Raw genomic sequence first — 11,473 nt, 5'->3', positions numbered from 1 at the left:
GGTATGGATTAGTTCAAACACTAAATCCTACCTAAATTGGAATGAGTTGGATTAACCATAAAAAGGTTAAGTCCTACTTATATGGATGGATATATATGAACCGGTATGGGACGGTGTCATATTGGGGATGTCTTAGCTCAAAATACTAAGCCTACCTAAATTTGGATTAAGGTATGGATTAATCATAAAGGTTAAGTCCATCACCTACATGTGTCATATCAATTGTGAATTGAAAGACTTACTATGGTTTCAGGATGGATTTATTATACAGATATCAGACCACTACATGGATGGATGATATTCTATATTAGGAGGAGTACGGACTTTATATATTTATTATATGTGCCATGGTATGAGCCTGAGTCTCAGGACCATGGTTAGGGCGCGTATATCGCCTAGGATGGATAACTGGACATAGGTGTTGTTCCCTGGTAGGTCTAGGTACTCATGCACACCTTAGGGTGTGTATTTGCATGTTACCTTCTGTTCAGACTGAGACAGACCTACTGGACTAGCGAACGTCCTATAGTGTGTACTATATATACATATATGGACTACTCTAGATATTGTTGAGTCTTTCTAGGATGTATCTGCATATCGGATTACTGTTTGGATCGTAGTAGATCAGGACTTGCATGTGGGCCTGACCCACTCTATTATTTTTTTTCAGGTGTTCGACAGTACCAGTCTTAGAGCTGGATCGTGTTGATGTAGATACAGACACTCACTCTTCCGGTTATATAGGATTTCCTTTCTATTTTTAAATTTTGGTTTTAATTCTGTAAATTTATTCAAGGATTTGGGATTAGGGGTCCACTAGGTGGATTCCCGAGTTGTACGATTTTAAATCATATTAATTTATTTATTTCAAGTTTGAGGATTCTTATGTTAGATTTTTTTTTCAGCGTATTAGTAATTTGTTCTTGATTCAGTTTTATTTCTGCTTGTTTACATATTAATTGTTTGGTATCCCTCGGATCTGTGCTCGGACTTGATCACCCGTGGCTCTAGAATCGAGGGGTATCACACCTATAAATATACATGGTCTATGTATATTTTTGGGAGTGATTTTTAGTAGAAAGAAAAATGAATATATTTTCTCTCTCTAGAAAATTAGGGTTTATGTTCTCATCTAATGGAGGCTCCCACAAGCCTAGTTTTCCAAGGTCATTCATGGAGGCTTATGAATGATTCCTAAAGGCAAAACAATTATCAAGAAGATGGAGATTCAAGGAGAAGGCATCTTACTAAGGGATCTACAATAAGTGAGAACATTCACTTTAGAGGAAAGATTTAAAGGTTTACTCAGACCTTTGATGTAAGTATTCAATCCATTAATTGAATGATACATCATATTTTTATTTTTACATAAAACTTGTCTCTATGTAATGAATCAAGATCTATGAATCAAAATCCCTCGAAATTTTTTTAAACACGTTTCCCAACAATAGGCGCTCCCCACCCAAAATTCATTTCGCAAAATGAGTACCCGCACAAGCTGCTACAAGTGAATATATCCATACTATCATTGTTGTTCATTACCATCTTGTCCTCTTTGAGGACATCACATATTGAATAGTAGTACTCGGTTGGTGAAAGATTTTTCAAATACTTGTCGCTAAATTGTGCCATCCCTTTCTTCATTGCATCCACCAGTGCACCCAAGTCTTTTTCGCTCTCATCTTTAGCCATTATCGAGGAAACCCAAGAAAAGTTTCCAGCTGAATTTTTGGGTAGGGGCGGGGAAAGTCCGGGGCGCAAATTCACCAACTGGACTAGAAGCGATGGCCTTGAGGACCCGGAATTTGCCCTACAGGCAGACATGACGAGTTTGAAGATAAATGTGGACACCACTTTAACCCGAGTAGGTTTGGGCACTCCTGAGTCGACTACCATTGCCTTGAGCTCCATTATCTTCAAGCTACTGAAAACGTACCTTCTGGTGGTGACAGTGTTTCCCATCTGTAGCTGAAACTCTGTCCCTAACGGTGGTTGATTGGGCTGCTGAGAGACAATTCCTGAAATGAACTTAGGAAACACTACTTTTTCAGCCGATTGACAAGCTGTCACGGCGGCCCAATCGCTGATGAAGGAGCATGCGGTGGCTCCATCGGCGATCTTGAGTGAAAAACACGTTGCGACCGCCATACCTCCACATTCGAAAAAGGTGACTTGAAGTACCACTAGACTAGCATTGTATGAGTCACTAAATGGTACACCTGTAGGGAAATGTGCTAGTTTAAAAACTTTTCGAGGGATTTTAAATTCATAGATCTTGATTCATCACAAAGAGACAAGTTTTATGCAAAAATAAAACATGATCTATCATTCAATTAAAAGATTGAATACTTACATCAAGGTTTGAGTAAACCTTAGATCTCTCCTTTAAAGTGAATGTCCTCACTTATTGTAGATCCCTTTTGCTAGACACCTTCTCTATGGATCTCCATCTTCTTGGTAATAGTCTTGCTTTTAGAAATCACTCATAAGCCTCCATGAATGACCTTGGAAAACTAGGCTTGTGGGAGCCTCCATTAGATGAGAACACTAACCCTAATTTTCTAGAGAGAAAAAATTTATTCCTTTTTCCTTCTTAAAAAAAATCACCCCCAAAATATACATAGACCATGTATATTTATAGGCAACATAAAAATAAAGAAAAGGAAACAACAAATCCTTCTCAATCTCTAATTCATATGTCTCAAATCTAATATGATTCCAATATCAAGTTGGGCTATGAGTGAGAATCCATTGGGCCTATTATTTTATTGGCTACAATGAATTAATAATTGGCCCGGTCCATGGACCCAATTCAATTAATTCATAAATTAATTTCTACTCCGCTAAAAGAAATTAATTGAACTCTAATTAAATAATAAATAACCTCTAAGTCAATATTGTACTTTGACTCCTCTATGCATAATTAGTTATCGGATAAATAAAGCCATCAATCCGACTACTTAATTAATATATTTATTTTGGTACCTTTGATTATTTCTGGCTCGATCACAATAAAACATTTGTTTGACAAAAATAATAATTTAAATAAATAAATATATAATAAATCATTTTGTCTAAAAACACACGAAGGCCTTCGAATTTACTTTGTGATCAACCATAATCAATACAAAATAAATACAAGTAGCAATGATGCAAATATTGAAAATATAACCCTCTAATTATTAATTACCTAACTACCCAAAGTGTCAGTCTAAGGATTCCGAAGAATCCGCCGAACAAATCAAAGTAATTATTAATTAATAAAAGAGTCTATAATTTTCTCATGCTTAAGAGTCAAATGCCATGACGGTGATAGGGAGCAATTGCATACGACGGCTCTCGCAATATATCTTAACCTAACGCGGATCCAGTTCAAATCTTAATTAATTATGAGTCCATCCATAATTATCGACTATGAACCATTTATGATTACTATTTATATATCATGCATTGATTGCCATCACATACATATATATAAATATCTCTTGTAATCAAATGGACACTATCAATTCTATAATGAATCGAAATATAATACATTGAATTCACCAATTGTATAAAACATAAATATTTCAGAAACGTCAGGAACATATGTCACTTTAATCCAAACAGGAATTTGCTATGCCAGGGCATATAAATCCCAACAGCTCCCACTTGCCCTCATAGCCAATTCAAATTGTACCTAACTCCAATGCTATTCAGATGATGATCAAAATTATTGATCAATGACACCTTTGATAATGGATCAACAAAGTTGTGTTCCAATGCAATATTCTATCTACAAGTACATTTTCTTGCCAGACAATATCATGTAGAACATGATACTTCCTCTCAGTGTATCTTGTTCCTCTATAGAACCTTGGGTTATTGGTTTGGACTACTTTTGCACTATTATCACAACATAGCTCAATAGGCAGGCTCGTATACTCCACAACCTCCAAATCAGTGAGATCAAACTAATAGGCTTTATTTGCCACCTTTAAGGCTGCAATATATTCCACCTGCAGGTTTGAGTCAGCAGTTGAAATCTACTTAACAATCTACCAACTGATTTCCCTTCCATTAAGTGAACATACACTAAGTCATGAACCTCATAGTATCTACTTCTGATTGAAAATCAGAACTAACATACCTGACTAGGACCATATCATCACATTCATAAATGAGTATGATATCATTGGTTCTCTTTAGGTACTCAATGATATTTTTCACAACAGACCAGTTATCAAGTCCAGAATTGGACTGATATCTACTGACTATCCCTACTATGTAGCGGATGTCCTGTTTGGTATAGACCATGGCATATATGAGACTCCCATATGCCAAAGCATATAGTTCCAGTCTCATTTGCTCAATCTCCTCTGCTAGTCTTGGAAAACTACTTACTAGAGAGAGCAATCCATATAAATAAAGTAAGAACTCATTCTTTGAGTTATACATACCAAACCTGGTCAAAACTTTATCAATGTAGGATTATTAAGATAATCCTATTTTCCTTTTAACCTGATCTTGCACAAGCTTGATCCTAGGAATATAGCTTACATCTTGAAAATCTTTCATTTAAAAGTAATTGAACAACTACCTCTTTATTGATGACAAAACTTCCACATCATTCTAAATGAGTAGGATGTCATCAATATATATAGAATCAGAAAAATAATGACATTCCCTTGTACACTCATGATTTATTCACTAACAAATCTTCTGGTATCTTTTTGTAGATTAACTTGCCTTTCATAGGAATCACCCTACTAGAAAGTTCTATAAGATCCCAGAATTTATTAGAATACATAGATTCCAACTCTGATTTCATAGTAACTCGCCAAAACGATCTGTATCCATATCAGTTCACACTTCCGTATAGCTTACTGGGTCCAACTCATGTTTAACAGGGACGTCCATAATGGTCTCACCTAAAAACATGATTCTATCGGATTGGATGATAATCCTCCCACTACATCAATGTACCGATGCAAGAATCTGTGTAGTAGATGATGCTAACGCATCAATAGGGAATTCATATATTATTCTCAATCTCTATAATAAGTGTGTTCACATGTGGTACATCTGGTACTCATACCAAATTCTCTAACATTATGCTACTAGGTATGTGATTTATAATATGATTCTCTTATAGATAAACAGTGAGTGAAAACAATCAACTTTATCTTTGAGATCATAAACTAATCCATCCTAATGATTTTTGAGTAGCTATCAAATCTAGCATGCCTATAATCTGCTTCCAACTTACTTGTCTATATCAAGCGCACATGTGCAAGACTACCCCATATGTGCATATAATTCAAACTAATATTTAGTAAAAAACACAGCTCAAACAGTATCCTTGAGACAGACTAAGATGGAATGCAGTTCATAATACGCATTGACATCATTAACGCTAAACTCTTAAATGAAAGAGATAATGTAGCATAACTGATCATAGATCTAACCATGTTAAGTGGAATTATGTTATTCCTATTTGACACCTAAATGCATTTAGCGTCAATTGCGGAAAACTGGTACATAACACCCTCATTAACCATATCGTCTTTGCACTATCCCAAGAAATACTCATATCCTCGATCAGATCGAAATGTCTTGATAAGTTTACCTAATCTGTGCTCCACATCAGTCTTGACCTTCTCAGAATATACCAAGAGTTTAAGACTTGTGTTGCATCAGATAAACTTATCCAAAACGTGAGTAATCTTGCTTGGATGTTCATAAGACCACACGTGTCAATGTGTACCGACTCTAATTATCCTTTATGTCTATTTCATCTGGCTGATTAAGCCCTAAGAGTTATCTATCCTTCAAAACAAGGTTCACAAGTTTGGTTTAGGCTCCTCTACCTCATTAGGTAATTAACCTTCTTTGACCAATATTTGAATCTCATTTTGACTGATTACAACCCAAAAATAGACACTAAAAATACAATGAGTCAGGAATAACAATTTTTCTCTTAACATTCAATCTAGAAGATGCAACATTAGTTTCTACATTCTGCAAATCTTAAGAGCTTGTGATTATAGTATATTAACCATCTTTCAATACACCAGAAGTAATCGCATATCTATTCAATTTTATAAAACCAGTTTTACAAAATAACAACACAGTTTTTATAAACCACAAGTGAAACAAGAATAAGATAGCATCTAACTTCTGTGCATAAAGATAGTTCTCTAATACTAATATCTTCATACTCTCTAATTTCAGATGTAATACTCCCACTGACTTAGCTACAACCTTGACATCAGGTCAAATACAAATATATTCCATATCATTGAGGCTTCTGGATTCTTGAAATCCTTGCAACGAATTGTAAAAATGTTTAATGGCTCCAGAATCTATCCATCAGGAATTAATAGATACAACCACATAACATGGCTCAATGATTAAGTATATATTTACCTATACCACGTCATTGCTTAGACAGTTCGTCCTTTAGTGTCTTCGTTAGCAGCAAAAGAAACAATTTAATTTGCTCTCAACATACACTGCCTTATTCCCTTTAACCTTTTGGATACCCATGTTTTGTACTAGCCTAGTCCTATTATCATCATTCTTCTTTGCTTTGCCCGTCCACTTGGGCCTAGAAGAAGATGATATAGACTAGGTTAGATTGATAGGAACGCCCATACTTTTGATTATCCCTTCATCTGTTACCAATTCTATAAAAATATCAGCGAGTGTGAACTCAAACCGATTCCTTATTTAGTTCACTCTAACAGAGTCGAACGAGTTTGGTAACAAGGCAATAATCATGTCAATTTGAAACTTACCACCCAAGTCAGCCCTATTGATCTCCAGCTAATTTCTAAATAATAAACAATCATTTTCCAAAATTCGATTTCATACTGGAGTTCCTTAGGCTATCTTGATGCTATTCAAGTCTGACATAGTACTTTGACATACTCTCTATCTAATCTCATCAAAATATCTTATTGACATTTAATATGATGCTTGAAGAAAATAAAATAATGTAAATGTTAACTTTGAAGCGTATTCGAGGTAAATTCTAGAATATTGCACCAAGTCATCTCATTTGCCTTATTTCACTTATTCAAAACATTAATGTTCTCTTGGGTATCTTAAAGTAAAAGGATTAGGTTTAGGAGTAGTAAATACATTTGTAGCCTTACGTTGTGAATAAAATATCTAAGTTCCTTTCCCAGTCAATATTAATGAGGTCCAGTTACATTGAATATGTAAGCAAGCAGATAAACTGAATTAGACATAATTAATCTGAATATAAATGCATTCATACAATATGCAAGGTGAATTATTAATATTGTCATGCATATTTAAAATTAAAATGAGTTTGTTAACCACATAATATAATAAATCTCAATCGAACAAGAGATCATTATCATTATTGGTGAATAATCCCTTTTAATTAATGCGGGTCCCTCAACTCTGCAACATAATAAATCAACCAATCAATATGTCAATAACTTATCTTGTTGGAGGAGTTCATTATTACTATTGTTGAGATTCATTTACTATTAGGCGAGCACTTCCATTAAAATAGTATGTGGGTCCCTTAACCACTACATGAAAAATCGGATAACCAATACGCCAATAACTTATTCGGTTGGCGAAGTTCATTATTGCTATTGGCGGGCAAATCCCATCATCTCCATATCTCTTAAGACAATGCATTGTCTATCTATATGAAATGATTCCCGATTTTGTTTAACCTTTCTAAAATCACCTAGTGTAGACCACTCCATTGGGGAGCTAACACTATTGATTTTAGATTGAGTGTATAACGTTATTAAAGCTCCAATGAAAAATAAAATATTAAATATCTTGTCATTATAATTTAGACTCTTTAAATCATGCGTATGGCCTTATTTTTAAAGATCTAATTACAATGAACATTTAATATTATTATTTTCATGAGATAACCATTCTTGTAATATTAAGACTCTTCAAATCATGCGTGGGGCCTTATTTTTTAAGATCTAATTACAATGGTGTTAATAACGAAGGCCATGGGGCAATGTATAAAAATCTCCGCTCCCATTCAATTTTTAATCATTCATAATTAGGGTTTTCATTTTATTCATTTACATGATATAATGCATGCAAAACGTCTTGATTTTAATCCAATTAAATTTAGAAAATATTTGGACTTTAAACAATTCACTAATATTTAATTTGAAGCACATTTGAAAAATAATTTACAAAAATAATTTTTCGTTTCCCAATAAGTGCCTTCAGATTAATTAGTAATCAAATCCAATTAATTTTCATAATTTAATTAATATAAATCAAGTCATTTAATTAAATATCATGGATCCAATGCATGAACAATCATAATCAGTATTAAATTATTCCATGCATCACATAAATAATCAAACTACAGATAGAAGCAATTTAAATGGCCAATGGATTCAACTTTTAACATTTAATTACTCTAAGTATTGTACAGGCGTCCTCCAACAGCTTGTAAACACCTGTAGGGAGCTGGTACGCGCTTACGAAGGCAAAACAGCACTTGGAATGCGCCCGGAGGGCCCCACACGCACTCACACGCGCCTGGGGCATGCACTAGGTAATGGCATGCGCCCCCACGCGCCTCCATGCGCGTGGGAACAATTTCCCTTAGCTGGCGCGTGAGATCCACGCGCCAGCCCATGTCCACCTCCTGGCGCCTGTGGTGCACTTCCTTATGCCGCATGGGATAACTTCCCATCATCCAAAAGCTCAGATTCCAGTTGCACTATATAATTATGTTCCGCGAAGCATGTGATCATCAGTCCTTCTATCTCCGGCCAATACCTCGCTGCCGGTAATTTTCCGGTCGCCGGAAAAATGCCGAAAATTCCAGAAAATATTTAAAAAATTCCAGAAAATATAAATTAAGCCAAAAAAATTCCAGAAAAATTCTGAAAAATTCTGAAAAAATTCTAGAAAATTCCTGAAGCCTAATTTAACCCTCTTGGACCTTCTTGAAGCTTCATAGTATCATTTGATGAAGATTACATGGCTTTAAATAAATTTACAATTTGAAATACAATGGAAAAAATTAAATTATATCATTGAACTTTCAAATGGCTAAATCAAAGCCTTAATTACATTCATCGAAAGATAAAATTACATTCCAATAACCTATAAGCTTCATCCATGGCCCAAACACAAATCATCATCCATTCACAATTATACATACATCATTATCTATCAATATATATCAACATATTATATCATACATCAACATACATCAATAAAAAATTATATGAATATAATTTTGGATCCATGATGATGAATTTCATAAAAACATAATCTCTAGTAATGAATCAAACCATGCTCTGATACCACTGTAGGGAAACGTGCTAGTTTAAAAACTTTTCGAGGGATTTTAAATTCATAGATCTTGATTCATCACATAGAGACAAGTTTTATGCAAAAATAAAACATGATCTATCATTCAATTAAAAGATTGAATACTTACATCAAGGTTTGAGTAAACCTTAGATCTCTCCTCTAAAGTGAATGTTCTCACTTATTGTAGATCCCTTTTGCTAGACACCTTTTCCATGGATCTCCATCTTTCTTGGTAATAGTCTTGCCTTTAGAAATCACTCATAAGCCTCCATGAATGACCTTGGAAAACTAGGCTTGTGGGAGCCTCCATTAGATGAGAACACTAACCCTAATTTTCTAGAAAGAGAAAATTTATTCCTTTTTCCTTCTTAAAAAAAATCACCCCCAAAATATATATAGACCATGTATATTTATAGGCAACATAAAAATAAAGAAAAGGAAACAACAAATCCTTCTCAATTTCTAATTCATATGTCTCAAATATAATATGATTCCAATATCAAGTTGGGCTATGAGTGAGAATCCATTGGGCCTATTATTTTATTGGCTACAATGAATTAATAATTGGCCCAGTCCATGAACCCAATTCAATTAATTCATAAATTAATTTCTACTCCACTAAAAGAAATTAATTGAATTCCAATTAAATAATAAATAACCTCTAAGTCAATATTGTACTTTGACTCCTCTATGCATAATTACTTATCGGATAAATAAAGCCATCAATCCGACTACTTAATTAATATATTTATTTTGGTACCTTTGATTATTTCTGGCTCGATCACAATAAAACATTTGTTTGACAAAAATAATAATTTAAATAAATAAATATATAATAAATCATTTTGTCTAAAAACACACGAAGGCCTTCGAATTTGCTTTGTGATCAACCATAATCAATACAAAATAAATACAAGTAGCAATGATGCAAATATTGAAAATATAACCCTCTAATTATTAATTACCTAACTACCCAAAGTGTCGGTCTAAGGATTCCGAAGAATCCGCCGAACAAATCAAAGTACTTATTAATTAATAAAAGAGTCTATAATTTTCTCATGCTTAAGAGTCAAATGCCATGACGGTGATAGGGAGCAATTGCATACGACGGCTCTCGCAATATATCTCAACCTAACGTAGATCTAGTTCAAATCTTAATTAATTATGAGTCCATCCATAATTACCAACTATGAACCATTTATGATTACTATTTATATATCATGCATTGATTGTCATCACATACATATATATAAATATCTCTTGTAATCAAATGGACACTATCAATTCTATAATGAATTGAAATATAATACATTGAATTTACCAATTGTATAAAACATAAATATTTCAGAAACGTCAGGAACATATGTCACTTTAATCCAAACAGGAATTTGCTATACCAGGACATATAAATCCCAACAACACCTTGGGGATAGAATGGATCAAGTGTCTCAGGGTCAGGTTTTTCGAGGATTTTGGATAGTTTGCAATTGATATGGGCTTCATAGAAATCAACCCCTTCGTCATTACAGTCGATGGAGACTACATTTGAAAGCCTTCCGGCAAAAAGGATAGTATTTGGTTAGGGTTTGAGAGAGAGAGGTCTTGAGCCGAAGAGATTTTTCATTGATATTAATGCGTGGGATATCATAGCCCTTATTAGGGTAGAAGAGAAGCAAAGGGAGATATTTATGTGGAGAGAACTGATCCAACAAAGTGAGGTTGTGAGTCTTGAGATGACTAGGAGTTGGAGATGATGGTTTGATGGTTTCTTTTATGGTTTTCTTAGGATGCATGGTTGTGTGCTATATATCTAGATGATGTTGGTATATGTATCAATGGATGTATGTATATATATAAGGTCACGATAATCGCTTCGTAAGTTCTTGGAAAGGAATCTCATTTCTATCGCAAGCAGACTATAAAATAATTCTTAGTCTATATATATATATATATATATATATCATATTACCCTCGCGTGCCAAGAGTTATGAATGAAAAATAATACAAGATAGAAGAGAGAGAAAAATCACCACCACACATGAACAATATAAGAATATTATGTCATTGGACTTGCACGGAAAAAGAAAAACAGAAGAAAAGTTTTCTTATTCAATATCTAATAGCACGGAATTTAGAGTATTTTCAA

General features: G+C 34.0%; 1 pseudogene; it reads right to left on the bottom strand.

Annotated features, from left to right (window-relative positions):
- Nucleotides 1-1,428: 1,428 nt before the first annotated feature.
- Nucleotides 1,429-11,120, bottom strand: LOC132305098 (acyltransferase Pun1-like; annotated as a pseudogene).
- Between the last annotated feature and the right edge of the window lie 353 nt (nucleotides 11,121-11,473).

This window comes from Cornus florida, unplaced genomic scaffold (assembly GCF_030987335.1).
Source record: "Cornus florida cultivar Cherokee Brave unplaced genomic scaffold, ASM3098733v1 CherokeeBrave_3.0.0_Hap2_Chr04, whole genome shotgun sequence".
Taxonomy (NCBI): domain Eukaryota; kingdom Viridiplantae; phylum Streptophyta; class Magnoliopsida; order Cornales; family Cornaceae; genus Cornus; species Cornus florida.
The sequence above is the reverse complement of the archived record's forward strand: the minus strand, read 5'-3'. Positions and strand labels throughout refer to the sequence as shown.